Source organism: Psammomys obesus, unplaced genomic scaffold, assembly GCF_907164565.1.
Source record: "Psammomys obesus unplaced genomic scaffold, mPsaObe1.curated_primary_1811, whole genome shotgun sequence".
In the NCBI taxonomy this organism is placed as follows: domain Eukaryota; kingdom Metazoa; phylum Chordata; class Mammalia; order Rodentia; family Muridae; genus Psammomys; species Psammomys obesus.
In genome coordinates this window covers 19970093-19991432 of record NW_026585504.1, presented here as the reverse complement: position 1 = coordinate 19991432, position 21340 = coordinate 19970093, and the positions used below count along the sequence as shown (strand labels likewise).

General features: G+C 38.9%; 1 long non-coding RNA gene across 17 annotated transcripts in view; it reads right to left on the bottom strand.

Annotated features, from left to right (window-relative positions):
- Positions 1-21340, bottom strand: part of LOC129670376 (uncharacterized) — a 211189-nt gene that overhangs the window by 162159 nt on the left and 27690 nt on the right. For 2 of the 17 annotated variants that reach the window (XR_008719186.1, XR_008719204.1), the window contains exon 2: positions 20403-20475. The exons of the other annotated variants lie outside the window; for them this stretch is intronic. This is a non-coding gene — a long non-coding RNA (uncharacterized LOC129670376). The remainder of the gene's footprint in view (positions 1-20402; positions 20476-21340) is intronic. 17 annotated transcript variants of the gene reach the window in all.

The following is a 21340-nucleotide window of genomic DNA, read 5'->3' as shown; positions in this document are numbered from 1 at the left end:
GTTCACACTGCCTCTGCCCTGTTGACACTGGAAGAGGTTCACGGAGGTCGCTGTCAATAGATACAGGCAACTGGGTCCACAAGTCGGGGTTTTTAAGGAGGTAATGAAAAAATAACCACCTGATTGGGAAGCACGATCCGATAATCTGCCCCTAACTTGTGAATAAATATAAACGTCTCAAAAATATTTCAATATAACTTCTGGGCATTTATGCTTTGGCTATACTCAACTCATACAAGTATCGCTTATATATAGCGATAAATATGGACGACAAAGAGCTTACATTGTTCAGGTACAGTAGTGCGAGGTTTTATTTTGCCCAATTTAATATTTATATAATGTTTTAGGAATTATTTCTGAGATGGACTGAAAACCAAATGTAATTGTACATTTCTCCAAGAAACCCCTTTCATAAAACTCAGCAATTAGATTTTTAAATTTTTATTAAGGCAATAAATATATTTCTACAAAATCCCTTATTTGTGTTTGTTTATATTACATTTAGAAGCCAATTATCAAAGACTTTAAATGAGTAAATTTATTAATTCCTAAAATTCAAACTTTATGCAATTAGTAAAGGAACATAAGATTTCAAAATATACAATTCGCCATGCTGATGTTTATTGAAATAGATCGTTCCTCTATTTTTGCTCAGCAATAGATGAGGATTGGCATTATTTTTTTAAACTATCATTAATGTTTTTATTTATTTTTTTAATTTTATTTTTCTTATTAGTTACATTTTGTTAACTCTGTGTCCCAGCTGTATCCCGCTCCCTCATTCCCTCCCCAACCCCACACTCCCTCCCTGGTCTCCTCCCTGCCCCTTTCCAAGTCCACTGATAGGGGAGGACCTCCTCCCCTTTCATTTGACCCTGTTTTATCAGGTATCTTCAGGGCTGGCTGCAAAGTCCTCCTCTGTGGCCTAACAGGACTGCTCCTCCCCTGGGGGGGGGGGAGGTCAAAGAGCCTGCCATTGAGTTCCTGTTAGAAATAGTCCTTGTTACCCTTACTTTGGAAAACTACTTGGTTACTGAGCTACCATGGGCCACATGCAAGCAGAAGTTCTAGGTTATATCCATAGATGGTCCTTGGTTGAGTGTCAGTCTCAGAAAGGACCCTGTGCCTAGATATATTTGGTCCTTGTAGAGCTCCTATCCTTTCCATATCATACTAACTCCCCTTCTTTCATATGATTCCCTGCACTCTGCCAAGGTTTGGTCATGAGTCTTAGTGTCTGCTTTGAAACACTGCTAGGTAGAGTCTTTCAGATGCCTTTTGCGGTAGACTCCTGTCATATGTTCAATGCACATCCCATTTGTCTTTCTAAACGAGGATTGATCATCTTCGCCCGTGTCTGCTTTCTTGATTATCTTCTTTAGGTAGATTTCATTATGTTTATCATATTTTGTAGGTCTATATAAGCGAGTATATACCATGTTTGTCTTTCTCCTTCTGGGATACTTCACTCAGAATGATCTTTTCTAGATCCCACCATTTGCCTGCAAATTTCATGATTTCCTCCTTTTTGATTGCTGAGTAGTATTCCATTGTGTAAAAATACAATTTCTGTATCCATTCCTCTGTTGATGGACATCTGGGTTGTTCCCAGGTTCTGGCTATTACAAATAAAGCTGCTACAAACATCTTTGAAAAAATGTCCTTGTTGTGTACTTGAGCAAGTTTTGGGTATATACCTAGCAGTGGTATAGCTGGGTCTTGAGGTAGCACTACTCCTAATTGTCTGAGAAAGCGCCAGATTGACTTCCAAAGTGATTGTATCAGTTTACATTCCCACCAGCAGTGGAGGAGGGTTCCCCTTTCTCCACAACCTCTCCAGCATGTGTTGTCACTTGAGTTTTTCATCTTGGCCATTCTGATGGGTGTAAGGTGAAATCTCAGGGTCGTTTTGATTTGTATTTCCCTAATGGCTAATGAGGTTGAGCATTTCTTTAAGTGTTTCTCTGTCATTCGATGTTCCTCTATCGAGAATTCTCTGTTTAGCTCCATTCCCCATTTTTAAATTGGATTACTTGGTTTGTTGCTTTTCTGCTTCTTTAGTTCTTTATATATGCTGGATATTAGCCCTCTGTCAGATAAAGGGTTGGTGAAGATTCTTTCCCAATCTGTAGGCAGTCGCTTTGTTTTGATGACGGTGTCTTTTGCTTTACAGAAGCTTTTCAGTTTCATGAGGTCTCATTTATTGATTGTTGCTCTTAGAGCCTGTGCTGTTGGTGTTCTGTTCAGGAAGTTGTCTCCTGTGCCAATGAGTTCTAGGTTGTTCCCCACTTTTTTTTCCAACTGATTTAGAGTATCTGGTTTTATGTTGAGGTCTTTGATCCACTTGGACTTTAGTTTTGTGCAGGGTGATAAATATGGATCTATTTACATTTTTCTCTATGTAGACATCCAGTTGGTCTAGCACCATTTGTTGAAGATGCTGTCTTTTTTTCCATTGAATGGATTTGGCTTCTTTGTCAAATATCGATTATTCATAGGTGTGTGAGTTTATTTGTGGGTCTTCTATTTGGTTCCATTGATCCTCCTTTCTGTTTCTATGCCAATACCATGCAGTTTTTATTACTGTTGCCCTGTAGTACAGCTTGAGATCAGGAATGGAGATATCTCCAGATGATCTGTTGTTGTACAAGATCGTTTTGGAGATTCTGGGTTTTTTGTTTCTCCATATGAAGCTGAGAATCTTTTTTTTTAAGGTCTGTAAAGAATTGAGTTGGTATTTTGATGGGAATTGCATTAAATCTGTAGATTGCTTTTGGCAGGATGGCCATTTTCACAATGTTAATCATACCAATCCATGAGCATGGGAGATCTTTCCATCTTCTGATATCTTCTTCGATTTCTTTCTTCAGAGACTTGAAGTTTTTCTCAAACAGGTCTTTCACTTGCTTGGTTAGAGTCACACCAAGGTACTTTATGTTATTAGTGGCTATTGTGAAGGGTGTTGTTTCCCTAATTTCTTTCTCAGCCTTTTTGTATTTGTTATACAGGAGGGCTTCTGATTTTTTTTTTTTTTGAGTTGATTTTGTATCTTGCCACTTTGCTGAATGTGTTTATCAGCTGAAGAAGTTCTCTGGTTGAATCTTTGGGGTCGCTCATGTATACTATCATATCATCTGCAAATAGTGACACTTTGACCTCTTCCTTTCCGATTTGTATCCCCTTGATCTCCTTTAGTTGTCTTATTGCTCTGGCTAGGACTTCAAGTACTATGTTGAAGAGATATGGAGACAATGGGCAGCCTTGTCTTGTCCCTGATTTCAGTGGGATTGATTTAAGTTTCTCTCCATTGAGTTTGATGTTGGCTATAGGCTTGCTGTATATTGCCTTTACTATCCTTAGGTATGTGCCTTGTATCCCTGATCTCTCCAAGACTTTAAACATGAATGGGTGTTGGACTTTGTCAAATGCTTTTTCGGCATCTAAGGTGATGATCATGTGGTTTTTCTCCTTCATTTTGTTTATATGGTGCATTACATTGATGGATTTCCATATGTTGAACCACCCTTGCATACCTGGGATGAAGCCTACTTGGTCATGGTGGATGATATCTTTGATGTGTTCTTGGATTCGGTTTGCAAGTATTTTATTGAGTATTTTTGCATCAATGTTCATAAGAAAGATAGGTCTGAAGTTCTCTTTTTTTGTTGGATCTTTGTGTGGTTTAGGTATCAAGGTGACTGTGGCTTCATAGAATGAGTTTGGTAGTGTTCCTTCTGTTTCTATTTTGTGGAATAGTTTGAGGAGAATTGGTGATAGCACTTCTTTGAAGGTCTTGTAGAATTCTTCGCTGAAGACATCTGGCCCAGGGCTTTTTTTGGAGGGGAGACTGTTAATGACTGCTTCAATTTCCTTGGGAGATATAGGGCTATTCAGTATTTCTACCTGATCTTGACTTAATTTTGGTAGATGGAATCTGTCAAGAAAATTATCCATTTAATTTAGATTTTCAAATTTTGTGGCATATAGGCTTTTGTAGTAAGACCTAATAATTGTTTGGATTTCCTCAGTGTCTGTAGTTATGTCCCCATTTTCATTTTTGATTTTGCTGATTTGGGTGGTTTCTCTCTGCTTTTTAGTTAGTTTGGCTAAGGGTTTGTCTATCTTGTTGATTTTTTCAAAGAACCAGCTTTTTGTTTCATTGATTCTTTGACTAGTTTTATTTGTTTCTAATTGATTGATTTCAGCCCTGAGTTTGATTATTTCCAGCTGTCTGCTCCTCTTGGGTGTATCTGCTTCTTTTTTTTCTAGGGTTTTCAGTTGGGCCATTAAGTTGTTTGTATGTGATGTTACAAATTTCTTCTTGCAGGCACTTAGTGCTATAAATTTTCCTCTGAGCACTTCTTTCAATGTGTCCCATAAATTTGGTTATGTTGTGCCTTCATTTTCATTGAATTCTAGGAAGCCTTTAATTTCTTTCTTTATTTCTGAGGATTGGCATTATAACATTTCCAAATGTTGGGATAATCAGTGGAGATAATCTATTAGCTCTTCTCCCCCCCCCAAAAACACTTTGATAACTATAACACATTACATTTAAAATATTTATACCATAGAAATGGCTACTTTAAACAGACTGAAGCTAAGGAGCACTCAGGAGGACAGCAGGGAAGCGAACCCTTGCACACGGTTCGGAAGAGTGGGTTGGTGTGCATGCTGTGTTCCCTTGTAAAAGTACAGGGGGAGGACCCTAGGATCCAGCAACCTTGTAGCTTGAATCCGAAGGAAATGGCAATGTATAGAAGAGACAGTTGCGCTCCTGTGTCTACTGCAGCATTGTTCGCAGTAGCCCAAAAATAAAATCAATTGATGAATGGATTTCTTAAACACGGTATACCCAAACGTGGTGTTTCCTGCCTGTAATTTTAGCACTTAGGAACCCGAGACAGGGAGATCACTGTGGGCTCAAGGCCACCTTGGCCTGTCTGGTGGGTTCCAAGGCAGACTGTTTCCAATAGAGAAGAACAGGAGGAACAGAGGATGCGGAGAAGAAAGAGGGAGAGGAAGACGTGTTACAGGTGCACATGGAATTTTATTCAACTATGAAATAATGAAATCACATCTTTTTTAAAATTTTTTATTAATTACACTTTATTCATTTTGTATCCCCCCATAAGCCCCTCCCTCCTCCCCTTTCAATCCCACCTTCCCTCCCCTTACTGCATGCATGCCCCTCCCCAAGTCCACTGATAGGGGAGGTTCTCCTCTCCTTTCTGATCTTAGTCTATCAGTTCTCATCAAAAGTGGCTGCATTGTCCTCTACTGTGGCCTGGTAAGGCTGCTCCCCCCTCAGGGGGAGGTGATCAACGAGCAGGCCAATCAGATTATGTCAGAGGCAGTCCCTCTTCCCATTACTATGAAACCTACTTGGACACTAAACTGCCATGGGCTACATCTGTGCAGGGGTTCTAGGTTATCTCCATGAATAGTCCTTGGTTGGAGTATGAGTCTCTGGGAAGTTCCCTGTGTTCAAATTATCTTGTTCTGTTGCTCTCCTTGTGGAGTTTCTGTCCCCTCCAGCTCTTACTATTTCCCACTTCTTACATAAAATTCCATTCACTCTGCCCAACAGTTGCCCATAAGTCTCAGCATCTGCTTTGATAGTTTGCAGGGCAGAGGCTTTCAGATGCCCTCTGTAGAAGGTTCCTAGGTTGTTTCCTGTTTTCTTCTTCTGATGTCCATCCTCTTTGCCTTTCAGGATGGAGATTGACTGTTTTAGTTAGGGTCCTCTCTGTTGCTCAGTTTCTTTAGATGCACAGATTTTAGTGGGTTTGTACTATGTTGTATGTCTATATGAGTGAGTAAATATCGTGTGTGTCTTTTTGCTTCTGGGACAGCTCACTCAGGATGATCCTTTCCAGGTCCCACCATTTACCTGCAAATTTCATGATTTCCTTACTTTTCATTGCTGAGTAATATTCCATTGTGTAGATGTACCACAATTTCTGCATCCATTCTTCAGTTGAGGGGCATCTGAGTTGTTTCCAGCTTCTGGCTATTACAAATAAAGTGCTACAAACATGGTTGAGCAAATGTCCTTTTTGTGTACTTGAGCCTCTTTTGGATATATGCCTAGGAATGGTATGGCTGGATCTTGAGGAAGCGCTATTCCTAGTTGTCTGAGAAAGCGCCAGATTGATTTCCAGAGTGGCTGTACAATTTTACATTCCCACCAGCAGTGGAGAAGTGTTCCCCTTTCTCCACAACCTCTCCAGCATGTGTTGTCACTTGAGAAACCACATCTTTTTTGGACAATATTCTTAGATTATTATGGTAAGTGAAATGAGCCAGCTGCAGAAAAGCAAATGCCACATGATTTGATTCATGTGTGAAATCTGAAATGTTTTGATCTCCTTTAAGTTGGAAATTGAATGGTGGTTGACAGACACTGATGAGACAGATGAAGATGAAGAGGCGGGAGAACAGTTGAGGAAAACTGAGCATGGGCACCAAGTCTCACGTAAAAGCCATATCTGGTGTGTTATTTTTACAGTAAGATGGTCATCGACTACAGTACTGGGCAGTGAACTTAAAACTAGGAGAAGATAGGGGCATGGAAGCACACACCTTTCATACCAGCAGAGGGAGAAGCAGGCAGATCACTGTGAGTTCTGTGCTAGTCTGGTCTAGGTATAGAGTTCCAGGCCAGTCAAAGATACATAGTGAGGCATGTGTTTCAGAAAGAAAAGAAAAGGAAAAAAAAAAAAGAAGTCCAAGGAGAAAGCATTAGGAAAATTTTTGCTATAGGAAGTGAAAAATGGAATCAATTGTGAAAAATGTTAACTGTTCAGCAGCCTTACCAGGTGACAGTGGAACACAATACAGCCAGTCCTGATGAGACCTGATAGGCTAGGGTCAGAGGAAAGGGGAGGTAGGAGAGGAGGACCTCCCCTATCAATCAGTGGACTTGGAGGGGGGCATGGGAGGAGATGAGGGAGGGAGGGTGGAATTAGGATGGGTTGAGGGAGGGGGCTACAGCTGGGATACAAAGTGAATAAACTGTAATCAATAAAATAAATAATTAAATTATTTAAAAAATATTAACTGTAAGACTGGACTATAACGAAGGTTTTAAAGAAAACTTTCAATATATTAATAGGGGCATTTACTAAAAACAGAATTAAAGTCGACTTTATCACTGTCAAATATTATTGTGCTGTGCATTGTGGAAATTTTACTCTCAATGTGTTCTGCAGCTGAGATCCTGTGTTTGTTTTAACAATCATATACATGTCCCCTCCAACTGTAATATGTCAACTCACTGGGAAAAATTAATTCCCTGAGTGCCATGCCTGAAAACAGAACTAATATAAAATATTATGCATTCCAAATGCTAATAAAGTCTTTTATAAGAATAACACTGTGTTTTCTTTCTGTAAAATGTATTACATATAGTTCATCGCATTCATAGATGTTATTCAGTTTCCAAAAAAATAAAATAAAATTATTTCTTAAGAGAGAGAGAGAGGCAAGGAGAGGGAGGCTTGGTGAGAGTTATAGCTCAGTGGTAGACCTGCCTGGTACATGAAAGGCCCTGTGTCTTGCCCTCAGCACTGCTAAACAAGTAAGTTGATAAGGATATGGATAAGAGACAAACACTTGCTGTAAAACCAGGGAAAAATTGTGTGTGAAAAGCATTAGGCATATCTTTGTACACACACAAACGAAAAGTTCAGAGAAATCTTCCTATGGCTGAAATCTCTCATTTTCCCGCTGTCTTCCATTGTCACGGCATGACATGATGAGCCAGCAATGACATCAGAGAAACTACACTGAATCTTGGGGAGACGAGATCCTGGCCTATACGAGCAATGTAACAGGCTGACCTTTGAAAGAGGACAACTGCAGCGCATACCTCACGCCTGTCTGCCTTCTACAAACCAAGCCAGCTGACGAGTGCTCCCAGCCATGCTGGTACACTCCTATCCCCTTCACTGCTGTGGCTTGGGAGACGAGCGATCCACCTCCTCGGAGCTGTTCTTTGTAGATGTCTCCCTTAATCAGAGCGATACATTGGTTTACATAACAGGGTATGGTGCTGTGTCTAGCCACCCCGTGTCTACACTGTGTTCACTTGCTTGGCATAAAAGGTCAGCAGGTACTGCTGGGCAATGGCCCAAAGGATGAGTCCCTTTAAGAAGTCATCTATGGCAAAGGACGATAGGAAGTCCTCTCTACCAAATGCATTGCAAGTCTTCATAGATAATCCAATGTAATTTGGGTTTCATTTCCCTCAGGAAAACTAGTATCATTCTAGATTAAACTGTATACATGCCAATATAAAAACTCTATTGTCACACCAAAAATGGTTTCTCGTAGTTCAACCTAATGCTTATTTCAAGATATAGAAAAATTAAGAAACAGTTGTAATCTCAATTTTTATTCCATTTTTGCTCTAAAACTAGAAATCCCTCCACAGTGGTTGATGTGTATCTATATGCCTCTGCCCAAATTTCCAGAGGTTTATTTTTTCTTTTTTTCTTTTTTTATTTAACTTTTATTAATTACACTTTATTCATTTTGTATCCCCCCATAAGCCCCTTTCTTCCTCCCCTCCCAATCCCACTTTCCCTCCCCTTTCTGCATGCATGACACTCCCCAAGTCCACTGAGAGGGGAGGTCCTCCTCTCCCTCCTTCTGATCTTAGTCTATCAGATCACATCAGGAATGGCTGCATTGTCATCTTCCATGGCCTGGTAAGGCTGCTCCCCCCCCCCGGGGGGAGGTAATTAAAGAGCAGGCCAATCAGATTATGTCAGAGGCAGTCCCTCTTCCCATTACTAGGTAACCCACTTAGACACTGAACTGCCATGGACTACATCTGTGCAGGGGTTCTAGGTTATCTCCATGAATAGTCCTTGGTTGGAGTATGAGTCTCTGGGAAGTTGCCTGTGTTCAAATTTTCTTGTTCTGTTGCTCTCCTTGTGGAGTTCCTGTCCTCTCCAGCTCTTACTATTTCCCACTTCTTACATAAAATTCTATTCACTCTGCCCATCAGTTGGTCATCAGGCTCAGCATCTGCTTTGACACTCTGCATGGCAGAGGTTTTCAGAGGTCCTCTGTGGCAGGTTCCGAGGTTGTTTCCTGTTTTCTCCTTCTTCTGATGTCCATCCTCTTTGCCTTTCAGGATGGGGATTGAGCATTTTAGTTAGGGTACTCTCTTTTGCTTAGTTTGTTTAAATGTACAGATTTTAGTGGGTTTATCATATGTTGTATGTTTATATGAGTGAGTATATACCGTGTGTGTCTTTTTGCTTCTGGGACCACTCACTCATGATGATCCTTTCCAGGTCCCACCATTTACTTGCAAATTTCATGATTTCCTTATTTTTCATTGCTGAGTAATACTGCATTGTATAGATGAACCACAGTTTCTGCATCCATTCTTCAGTTGAGGGGCATCTGGGTTGTTTCCAGCTTCTGGCTATTACAAATAAAGCTGCTACAAACATGGTTGAGCAAATGTCCTTTTTGTGTACTTGAGCCTCTTTTGGGTATATGTCTAGGAGTGGTATGGCTGGATCTTGAGGAAGCGCTATTCCTAGTTGTCTGAGAAAGCACCAGATTGATTTCCAGAGTGGTTGTACCAGTTTACATTCCCACCAGCAGTGGAGAAGGGTTCCCCTTTCTCCACAACCTCTCCAGCATGTGTTGTCACTTGAGTTTTTGATCTTGGCCATTCTGATGGGTGTAAGGTGAAATCTCAGGGTTGTTTTGATTTGTATTTCCCTAATGGCTAATGAGGTTGAGCATTTCTTTAAATGTTTCTCTGCCATTTGATATTCCTCTACAGAGAGTTCTCTGTTTAGCTCTGTTCCCCATTTTTTAAATAAATTACTTGGTTTGCTGCTTTTCTGCTTCTTTAGTTCTTTATATATACTGGATATGAGTCCTCTGTCAGATAAAGGGTTGGTGAAGATTCTTTCTCAATCTGTAGGCAGTCGCTTTGTTTTGATGACGGTGCCCTTTGCTTTACAGAGCTTTTCAGTTTCATGAGGTCCCATTTATTGATTGTTGCTCTTAGAGCCTGTGCTGTTGGTGTTCTGTTCAGGAAGTTTTCTCCTGTACCAATGAGTTCTAGGGTTTTCCCCACTTTTTTTCTAGCCAATTTAATGTGTCTGGTTTTATGTTGAGTTCTTTGATCCATTTGGACTTCAGTTTTGTGCAGGGTGATAAGTATGGATCTATTTTCATTTTTCTACATGTAGACATCCAGTTGGACCAGCACCATTTGTTGAAGATGCTATCTTTTTTCCATTGTATGGTTTTGGCATCTTTGTCAAAAATCAGGTGTCTGTAGGTGTGTGGGTTTCTTTCTGGGTCTTCTGTTCGGTTCCATTGATCCACCATTCTGTTTCTATGCGAGTACATTTCCCCACCGGTAGCTCTGATGTACTAGGTATGGAGGACCGTGTCCAATTTTCTCATTTTTACAAAGGTGCTGGAGATTTGAACAGATGTCCTCATGCTTGCACAGCAAGCCCCTTACCTACTGAGCTATCTCGGCAGACCCCAAAATGTCCTCTGCTTTTAAACGTGACTCAATTTAAAGTAAAGAAGCTCAGGTCCAAATATCACTCATATATATGACACGGTATGACCAAGCAGCAGTCTACATAATTACAACCCCCCCTGTTTCACTATGCTGCCTCTCCAAGGAAGGGGAAAAGAGCCTATATTCAGCTGAGCCATATGAAATTGTCATTTTTGTTCAGAAAAGCCAGACAAATACTTGGAATATTGCTCTGACCTTTGATGAAGCCTCATGAGCACACAAACTCTAGCATCTAATAAAAGGCTTTAACTTTATCAGAATCTTAGTGAGAATTCACCCTACAACAAGCCTCAGGAAATTTGCCTACAAAGAGATGCCTACTGAAACAGACAGACTCACGTTACCATGTCTCATCTCTGTGCCAATATAAGTGATTACAACTGCTTTTTACAAAAGAGTTTTCCTGATAGAAGTTCAAAAATAAATTATTGTCCTTCCTAGGACATTACCCTTTCACCAAGATGGATTATGTAACTATTGTCTTCAAAGATGTGGACTTTGGTGACTTGCTTGAGAAAAGGTGCCAAGAGTTTTAAAAAGAAAAAGGAAGAGGAATGCCCGTATATCTTTCCCACAAAACAATGTGTAAGGAAGCCAGGTAAAGAAACTCCCACCTGAAATTCCAGTACTCAGTAGGCTGAGACCATATGACTACTTTGAGTTCATGGCCAGCCTGAACCACATATGTGTTCTAGGCTATAGAATGAGACCTGACTGACAAAAGAACATTTTAAAATGTAGCTACAACATAACTATTGTGTGGCAGAAGTTTTTGGTTGTGTTGTATGGAAATGTTTTTGTTGTAGTCCCAAGTGTGGGATGAGAGAATGCTTTGTCCATTGCAGGTAACAGCCTGGTGAGAGGGCGCATGAGTCTTGTCAACAGGAAACTGTCTCGTGCAGGGTGCATGGTTTTGGCCAGCTGATAAACATCCTTGTGTGGACTTTAAGTAGGTATATATAGGAGCCCACGAACAGAGAGAGAGCGAATGGCAATGCTTTGCTTTGCTCCTAGAGAGAAGAGCTTGGAGTACTCATGCTGTTTCTGCGGAATCCTGTTGCTGCTGTTGCTGGACCTTGCTGCTTTTGCTATTGCTGGATTGCTGGTTTGCTGAACTGCTGGTATTCTGGTGACAAAGGGTGGAATCGCCCCAAGGAACTACTTTTTTTTGGGGGCGGGAGGGAGTATATGATCCTTTTTTTAATTAATTTTTTATATTAATTACATTTTATTTGCTTTGTATTCCAGCTGTAGCCACCTCCTTCACTCCCTCCCAATCCCACCCTGCCTCCCTCATGTCCTCCCATGTCTCTCTCAAAGTCCACTGATAAGGGAGGTCTACCTCCCCTTCCATCTGACCCTAGCTTATCAGGTCTCATCAAGACTGGCTGCAATGTCCTCCTATGTGGCCTGGCAAGGCTGCTCCTCCCTCAGGGTGGGTGGTCAAAGAGCCAGCCACTGAGTTCATGTCAGAGAACTACTTCTAAAAAAGTCCACATCCCTAGTCCCTATTAACTTTCTTTCTCTCCTACTTGGTATTGTTTTGTTGGAAGGAACTGGAGTGGAGAAGGGAGAAAGAGACATAAGAAACCCCAAATAAAGTAGGTTTAAAAAGTCAAGGCCTTGCTCTTTGATCACCTCCCCCTAAGTGGGTAGCAGCCTTACCAGGCCACAGAAGATGACAATGCAGCCACTCCTGATGTGATCTGATAGACTAAGATCAGAAGGAAGGAGAGGAGAACCTCCCCTATCAGTGGACTTGGGGAGGGACATTCGTGAAGAAAAGGGAAGGAGGGTGGGACCGGGAGGAGGGAGGGGCTTATGGGGGGATACAAAGTAAATAAAGTGTAATTAATAAAATTAAATTAAATTTAAAAAGTCAAGGCCTAAACTATTGAAATCCAAGAAACAACTTAAAAGGAGTAAGTCATCAATATTTTCAGCTAAGAACACTTTACTTCAGACGGCTTAGATAAAACAAGGTAATGATATACCAAAAAAGAAAAAAAAAAAAAAAAAAAACCTCTTAAGGAAACAATGTGAGAAATGAGGAGACAAATTACCTAATCTTAGAAGATCTTGTTTTTAGCTCATACTTCATGTTTACCAATACCCCTTACATATTAAATAACATTATAATAGAATGATTCAATATAGCTTTAAGCAGAATAAAAAAAAAAAAAAAAAAAACCTACTTTGTCTAAGTGAGTCAGTGTGACAAATGTACTTAGTGACTCGTCATGTCTAACTCCTATTGCACTATTGCACTAATGGTCAATGGAATTAAAAAGAAGGTTGACTTTCACAATCATAGCTGCAAAGGAAAATCACAAGGATTGAAATGGTTCTTCAGCACACAGCGCTGGATTCACGTATCCACCACAAATAAAAACGCAGATCTCTATGACTTCTTTTTTAATTAAGAGAGTAGGAAGTGTGTGCATTAGAAATGTCTTCTCTGAGTAATTAGAATCAATAACTTCATGGGCATCATTTGTCATTTTGTGGACAAGGATATGGATGCAGGGCAGAGGGATGTTGGAAGGTGAGCGAAGTCAGCAACAGATAAATAACTCCTACCATTGTGTGAGCGCCTCCTTGTTTACCCCCATCCATCAAACCCTCTGCCATCCAGGTCTAGCTAAAAGAACTGGGACATGAAGAAAAAACACTTAGAGAAAAGGCACTTATCTAAAAAGTCCGATAGGCCAATGCTCACAAAGGAACACACTATATTTATAAATAAATATGAATGTTCTTATGAACCCCACATACACAAATAGTGGTGTCATTTAGAAAAACATTGCAGTTTGAATGTATCTGCCTGGGGAAAATCTTTGCACTTTACACCTCTGAGAATCTTTCATTTCTTTTTTTTTTTTTTCTTCACAATCTATTCGTTACATATCCAGATTGAAGCCTCCTCCTTCAACTCTCCCAGCCCCACCCTCCCTCCCTCTTCCCTTCATCCCCTTCCCCTGGTCCAATGAAAGGGGGAGTTCTCCACTATTGCCATCTGCCCATAGCTTGTTAAGTCTCGTCCTCTTCCATAGAAACAGACTGGTGGATCAATGGAATCTTTCATTTCAAACCTAATGTCTGAATATACTTAAGTTCTAGAGCAACAGTGCCTAGAAATTTTAAAATAAGTTGGGTAACCAGATAAGGTGCCTCTGAATTTCCCATTACTTCTGATTTTCAACTAAACACACGACTTTCAAAGTGTAAATAGGCACCAAGCTTTTCATGGAAACATTATTCACAATTTTCCGAAATTCAGATTTAGCTAAATACCCTGCTCTTTTGCTTCTTAAATGGGGCAATCAAAATAAAAGTGAAAACAGAAAACAAGCTTTGATTTTTATTTTGTTTTGTTTAACTAAGTAATCCACAGAACAAAAAATATATATATATATATTTATATATATATAGGAAAGTCATAACGTATCTTGTTTTGTTGTTGTTATATTAATTTTACTTTTGGCTAAAACATGATATGTGTGTATTAGATAAGGCAAAATACGATATTTAAATGAGGTGTGAGTTGGGCAAAGATGACCTTTGATCATTTCTTTCTGGTAAGTGTATCCAGTCTCCCTGCTTTTATTTTGAGCTATAAGATGTCTTCTTTTAACACTAGTGAGCTGAGTCTTTCATAAAATACCCAGACTTAGTCTTCCCGTCTGATACATGTTTCCATCACGCCCAAAGCTCTAAAGGTCTCCCGTGCTTCCTCCAGTCTTTCCTCTGACTTCATCAAGTTCACACATTCTGGAGCTGACTTATCTCTTCCCTGGGGTTTTCTTTGGTACTGGCTGGTGAGTTCATTAGCAGGTGTAACAAACCATAAAGAAACCCCTTCCCTTGCTTGGATCTAGAAGGATGTACAGATTTTTACATTTACATGCAGGGCATGAAGACCAACATTCAAGAAGTACTACAGCGAAACAAAGCAATTAATTACAAGGTTAGACGATGATATAATTTTGCTAATTACTCACAGCTTGCTGCCCATTTTTTTCACTGCACCCCACAAATGCATGTTTTTAATCTCCATAATAACAATAATGGCATACATCATTAACCCTATTTTATTCTTTTTTAATTTTTTATAATCCTAATAACAAAGATCGTTAACCTCTATTCTGCTTAATGTCTAATCAGCCATTTTAGTTAAATAAATATCGTAAATACATTAACTATCACTCTGTAAGCTGCACTGTCTCTCGGAGGAGAGATCTTCATATTAGCATGAGTATAACTCTACAGGTGTCTATTCCTACAAGGAGACAGAAAAAGAATAATTTATTGCTTTAATCAAATTAACTCAAAACCGTGCTTTCCAAAGCACTTATAAATTACGTTTATCTGAGTGCATTGTGTTGATAACATTATCTTCAGAATCTATATTTAGAAGAGAGATGTGTGGTTGTACATGAGGATGCCAGGAGAGTGAGGTCCTACACATGTGAGTAGGGAATCTTTGAGCAGAACTGCTCTCTAAAATGTGAGATTCCTGCCTGGGATCCATGGTGATGGCTCTTTTGGGAGAATCAATATTCTCCCAAAGGGCACCTACCTGTTACAAGACTGCCACTGTCTCATGAAAACAATCATAATGTTTTCATGTTAGTGACATCAAAAGATAAGATGGCAAACAATACTCCTACTTAAAATATCTGGGAAAGCCCTGTCTATTCTTCCAAATAACTGGTTATACCTGTACAGACATACCCTTATTAGCACTCTCCTTCCTAACAAGAAAAACCACCTATTATAGGAAGGCCTTGACCATTCAGCTAACAAGCCCTGTGAGTCTTGGCTTTGAAGATTGGAAGATGACCCAATAGAGCCACATAAGACCCTCTATTCACAAAGGGAGTTTTATGCATATTATTGCCAAAGGCTTTCAGAGACAATGTATATGCATATCTTGATAAATAACAGCAGTTATAAAGTACTGCATCTCAATTCAATTTCTGGGCTCAAGGTTACAGATTAATATATTTTTAATAGTAAATATAAGGGTTAATGTTTATTGCAAACTTGAGTGGGTTGAGAAACCGGGTGGCGGGTAAGTTACATATCTGTGTGTCTATGAGAGTGTTTAGCTGTAAGATTTAATTCTAAAGATAGTAATTTAGGGGAAAGGCCCCTGCCTCTAAAAGTGGGCCCTTATGCAATAGGCTGGGGTTTCCGGATGGAATCAAAGTGGAAGAAGAGTCACCCTTCATTTTCAAGCTCCATTCCAACCAACAGGTTGACTCAGGAATGCTTCAGATGTCAGATTCCAGCTTCTTCAGCCATTCAACAGTGACTCACACCAGCAATTACCCAATAAGTAACCTTCCAGTTCCTCAGTATCAGGCTAGAACTACATGCCTCACCTTTCTTCTTAGGTTCTTAGCTTCTTGGCCTGAGCAACTTACAGATTCTCTTGATTCTAGAGTACAGGTAGTTATTCTTAGAGTTTCTAAGTCCAATCGTATAGATCAATTCAAATAAATAATCTTTTTTAATTATACATTATATATGTGAGTCTACATTATAATATATGTAGAATTATATGACTCTATATGGAAAGAGAGATTCTGTTGGTTTTGTTCCCCTAAAGAACCCTAATACAGCAGGCAGAGATATTATGCTATAACAATTTAACAAAAGAGAAAAAAATTATTCTCTCTTAAGACATATTTGTATAGCCCAATTTCCAGAAGCTGAGTAGGCCACACCTAGTTTTTATATTTACATAAATTAATGCATTTCTCAAGCAAACTTTGAGTTCCATCCGTTGTGCACTTGTCCAATTTATCTTTTGGTCAAAGAGAGGACAGTAAAAATGAAGAGAAAGAGGTCTTTATGACCAGGGAAGGGTGTGAATGATCTCCTCCCAGCAAGACGGCCCTCTCCTTTTCCACACTTAGTATGGATAAGTGCATTCAATACCATGCTTTACCCATCCCATTTTAGACTAAGCTTTAATTTCCATTCTCTTCAATGCTAGTTTTGGCTTTGGGGCATCACAGGCACAATGTAAAACACGCTGAATTCCTAGAACAGTAATTCACAAAGGGTTGAACAAAAACATAGACTATGAGAAAAGACCAAAGAGTCAGTCTTTACCAAGAAAAGAATAAGGTGAAAGTATAGCTATTAATTAAAGTGTGCTCTCTTGCTTCATCACATTTAAAGTACTTTTTCCTCTACCTTACAAGGGAAGAACAATGTGGCTTAATAGATAAAATCTCAGTATTTCTCTTTGATTTAGGGTCTCAACAAAGTCTTGGACCTAGACCCACGGTCAGCATCCAATACTTGAGTTCTGTCATCTCCACAAATATACCAGAGAGTGGGCAGGGAGAGTAGGTGCACACAATGCAGGATGACAAGAAAAATGCACAAGTGGGAAGCATCAGGTTGTGGCAGCTGCTGCCATGGACCTCTCTTCCTTTACACAATTCACTCATTATTTCCTTAAAGCAAGTAACTGATCTCCCTACCAAAAATCTATCCAGTGTCACTTCCACATTACTTCCACTCTTAGCACCCTGAATTTAATGGAAGGGTCCCTCTGGTAGTAGACATCCTTTAAAGCCTGGCAAGAGGTCATTCTGGGGAATCTTTGAAGGATATCACAAATCAGAGGTCTTGTCTTAAGGAGCCAGTCACCACAGACCTCCCTAACTGGGTCGTGAGGAATTTTCTAGACAATCACACCAGAAAACAAAAGATCTGTGTTCTTCCCATTCGCCAGTTTAGCTAAATATTCTTATTCCTCAGCTCCCAGCACAAAACATTATTGATTTAAGACATGAAATGAGCTACACTGTCATGCAAGATTTGTTGACATTTCACACTGTCTTTGGAATAATTTATAACTAGCATACAGTCCAGGGGCAAAAATAATGATTCAAATTTAGGTTCACCATAAATTAAAAAGTGATTACTTTGGTGGGAGCATATTAGAATATCACGACGCAGTTATTTGTATTTTAAAATATGAAGCATCAGTGACGAACCAGATCCCTACATAACTCATGAGCTTGGTAGGATGGCCTTTGGTTTTAAAAGAAATACATTGTAAGTAAAAACTCTCACCACACACACACATATATATATATATATATATATATATATATATATATATATATATATATCATACATATATTGAATAGTGTACATAACACAGTAAGTATTCTAAATGATTAGCATAAATATATTCTTGTTTCCTATTCAAAAAGTTTACTTTTCTGTGTTCATACTATATTAAGACAATCACAATAATAAAGATGTACAACTTTAACATCTCTATCACTTTGGTTTCAGAAATGAAATCAGTTCCCATGAAAAATGTTTTCATAGATTTAAATTTTGATAGCTTTCTCATAAACTTCTAGAATAGTCTACCAATAGTTATAAAAAAAAACACTTAATATTTTTAGAAACCTGTCTCAAAGCTATGTAGCTATTTTTCTTGAAGTACAATCAAAATTATTCAATGGAAAAGGTAAAAATTTCTTCATAGAAATTTTAGTTTAGTTTAGTTTTTAAAATACAGAGGGACTTTATTCTCTTCTCCATGATAGTGTGAGAAATTTGTTGAAATTTCTATTTTTATAGGGTGAGCAAAGTGATAAAGTATTATCAACTGCACAGTTCAGCCTGGGGTTACTCTAGACAGAGTTCATGCTCCATAGAAAGTCATCGGTGAGACAAATACGTCAAAGTCAAATTTTCCTGGCTTTCTTCATCAAGCTTAAAATATAACACATTACTACATCAAAGAGATGGCAGGTAAAGATTTGGTGTTAGGCTGTTTTCCAAATGTGAAAGTCATATATCCCATGCTATAAAGTGTTCTGAGATAAAACTTGGTACCTAAACATTTTTCTCAACAGACTCCTCAGGAAACAGTCATAAAGAATCTACAACGATTTCCCAAACTATAAAAACATAAGTGTCCTTCTTTGTTGTTGGTTTATAAAACATTCATTTGGGGACATAATCTTTTGTTTTGAGAAATACTAATTTTAACTACAATAGACTTGTTAGTGTTATTTTTAAATGACTTAATGAATAAATATCTTTAATTTCTCAGTTTTAATATCTGATACAGTAAACATCAATAGCTATAACCTACAAAAGTCAAAGCTCCATGGGTTTTCAGCAATTTTCAAGAGTGTAAAATGTCTCTGGGACCAAAAAGCTTGAGAAACACTGGATTAATTAAAGGGATAAATCAGAAAAACGGAAGAGAAGCAACAGACACAAGACATTTTCTAAGCCATGCCGCTTACATTGTCCTAAGGGAACCTAGCCTCGCCTGGCTTTTGCAGTCTGAGCTGCAGAGCATCTGGGGACGGCATCTCACGACTCACTGGGGGCATGTCACAGCAGTGGGTAAGTGTAGACCTATTTCTAAGCTGGATCCAGGTAATTTCCCAGAGCTCTCGGGTTATCCCAGGTGCCCCCAAGGAACCACTGGGCAAGAGCTGCCCCTGGCATGATCATAGCACAGGCCTTTTCTTCACCCAGGGTGACTTCTTGATCACAGCTGTAAGCCCAAGGATCACCTCCCATTATTCTTTGTCAGAACTATCTTGAGAGACAAGCAAGAAGCGAGGCGTGTTAGCCTGCGTTGACAGATGAGGACGTAAAGACAGAAGGCTTCAGAGTTTTACCTCAAGGCATTCAAATAGAGTTAGGACAGGTTGTAGAACTTGGGACCCTCAGTACTATGCACAATACTTTTCAACTAGGCCAGTGCTTCAGAACTGCTCTTTAGCTCTAGAAAGTCTTTCTCAAGCTCAATGTTTATTCAAAAGTCCCATTATGTACCACAGAAACAAGGGCTGCTGCCTGGGAGGAGGCAGTTACTTAGCGATGTCCAGCCTTGGCTTCCCTGTGGTCCACTGAAGCCCTGTTGCTTCCTCCCTCCCCTTGGACCAGCAGGCTGCACATAATGCTCTGATGGCCTTCTTCCCTTCATGTTCAACCTCTGCTCCTATGCCTCTACAGCTTTCTTTCCACCTATCTTCTCATAACTTCTCATTGGCTTTCATTATCACTGAAACACAACTTCTAATACATTCAGATTTTGAGAAGAATGCCTTTATGTTATAAGACCTTTTGTCTTCTTACATGCACAATCTATTTTTCGTGTTAATGTGCTATATTTTTTTTAATTCTAGATAGCATTATTTAGCATCAACATTTTGAAACAAGCACTGTCTTGCTTTTCCAGTGTTTCTTTTAGATTTTTTTTCTGTGATTTGCCTTTGAATTCCTAATGATCCATTCAGATACAGAAGGAAACAAAGGCAAAAAGAATAAGAAAAAAAATCATGTGTTCTAAAAGGAACAAAGATTTCAGAGACACAGAGACATAACAGGGTAGGCACTGAAAAGAGTAAAATTTAATGGACAAGCTAGGCCAGTGACCTGGGTATGCTAATTCAGAAAAAAAAATGAATCCACCATTATTTCACTGTATTATAATAATCCATGCATCTTCTCACAATGTTCACGAGAGTAATAAACAAAAACCCACTTCAATTTTAGGAGGTGATGACTAGATTCAGGTGCTCAATGTGACTCTGTATCTAAGTACCTTGTCACAAAAAAGAAGGAAAGATATTATGTGCCTATTTATACAATTGTAACTTAAGTTTCTCAGCAGGTTCATTATTTAGTCAGCAAATACGGCACTTCATCATATGGAATATAGTTATCAATGCAAGAGCCTCAGGACAGACTGTGTTTACCATAACAATTTGTTCATATTTGGTTGGATAGGATCTGAAGTCACAATTCCAACTTCTGCACTAACCTATTATGGCATTTTCTGTTAGTTTCCTCTCATCTTCCTCGCTCTCATTCTCGCAGGTGTACTTCATGTATGTCTAGTCAAAAAAAAAAAAAAATCGGATTCTAAGGTTAGAGTGGCAAACATCTTTGGCACACAGCCTGCCTCCAAGGACCTTGTTCTGACATGAAAACAACCATTGTGAGGCCTGCTTGACTGGCCACTCTTCTCAAAGACAAGTAAATTATGCTATCTGGTAGTACTTAGGAAAAGAAGATAAAATTATTTTGATTAAGGAACTTATGAGTCCTTTATTATTGTAGACAAAACCTTGCGAAGGCTTAAAAAAAAAGAATGACACAGAACTAGAGAACACTTGAAATGTAGTTTCACTCCAGGGAACACAAGCCAAGATGAAGAAAGCCAAAGTTTATCAACTGTATTTTCTACTTTTGTTCGGAGAATGGTATTTACTAAATAAGTAATTATATAAATGGAACAAATACAACAAAGATCAATGATGAGGAATTATGATAAGTGAATAAGGCAAAGATAGGCAGGAAAGGACTTCTCCAAATGTGGACAAGAGTTTCATGGATATTTTATATAGATAGATTTTTAAATAGAGAAATAAAACTTTCCAAAGATATTCCGTTCTTCTTTAAACACAAATTTCATTTTCAAAGGCTATAAAAATTAGAGATCGTTTAAGCTAAGACTCCTTAAATTCAGTTTCAAACAAGCCAATAAATAATAACATAAAATTGAGCAATAGTATACCTCTTAGTACATACTGGAATTCAATACATGATCATGATTATAACTATATTGTACATATGTGTGCATGTTGATGATACATACACCTGAGTGGAGTTTCTTCTGTAAATTAGTCAGATAGTGATACCTATCTTACATTATTATTTGAGGATTGATTTAAATGAAAGCACGAGTATAGCATTTAT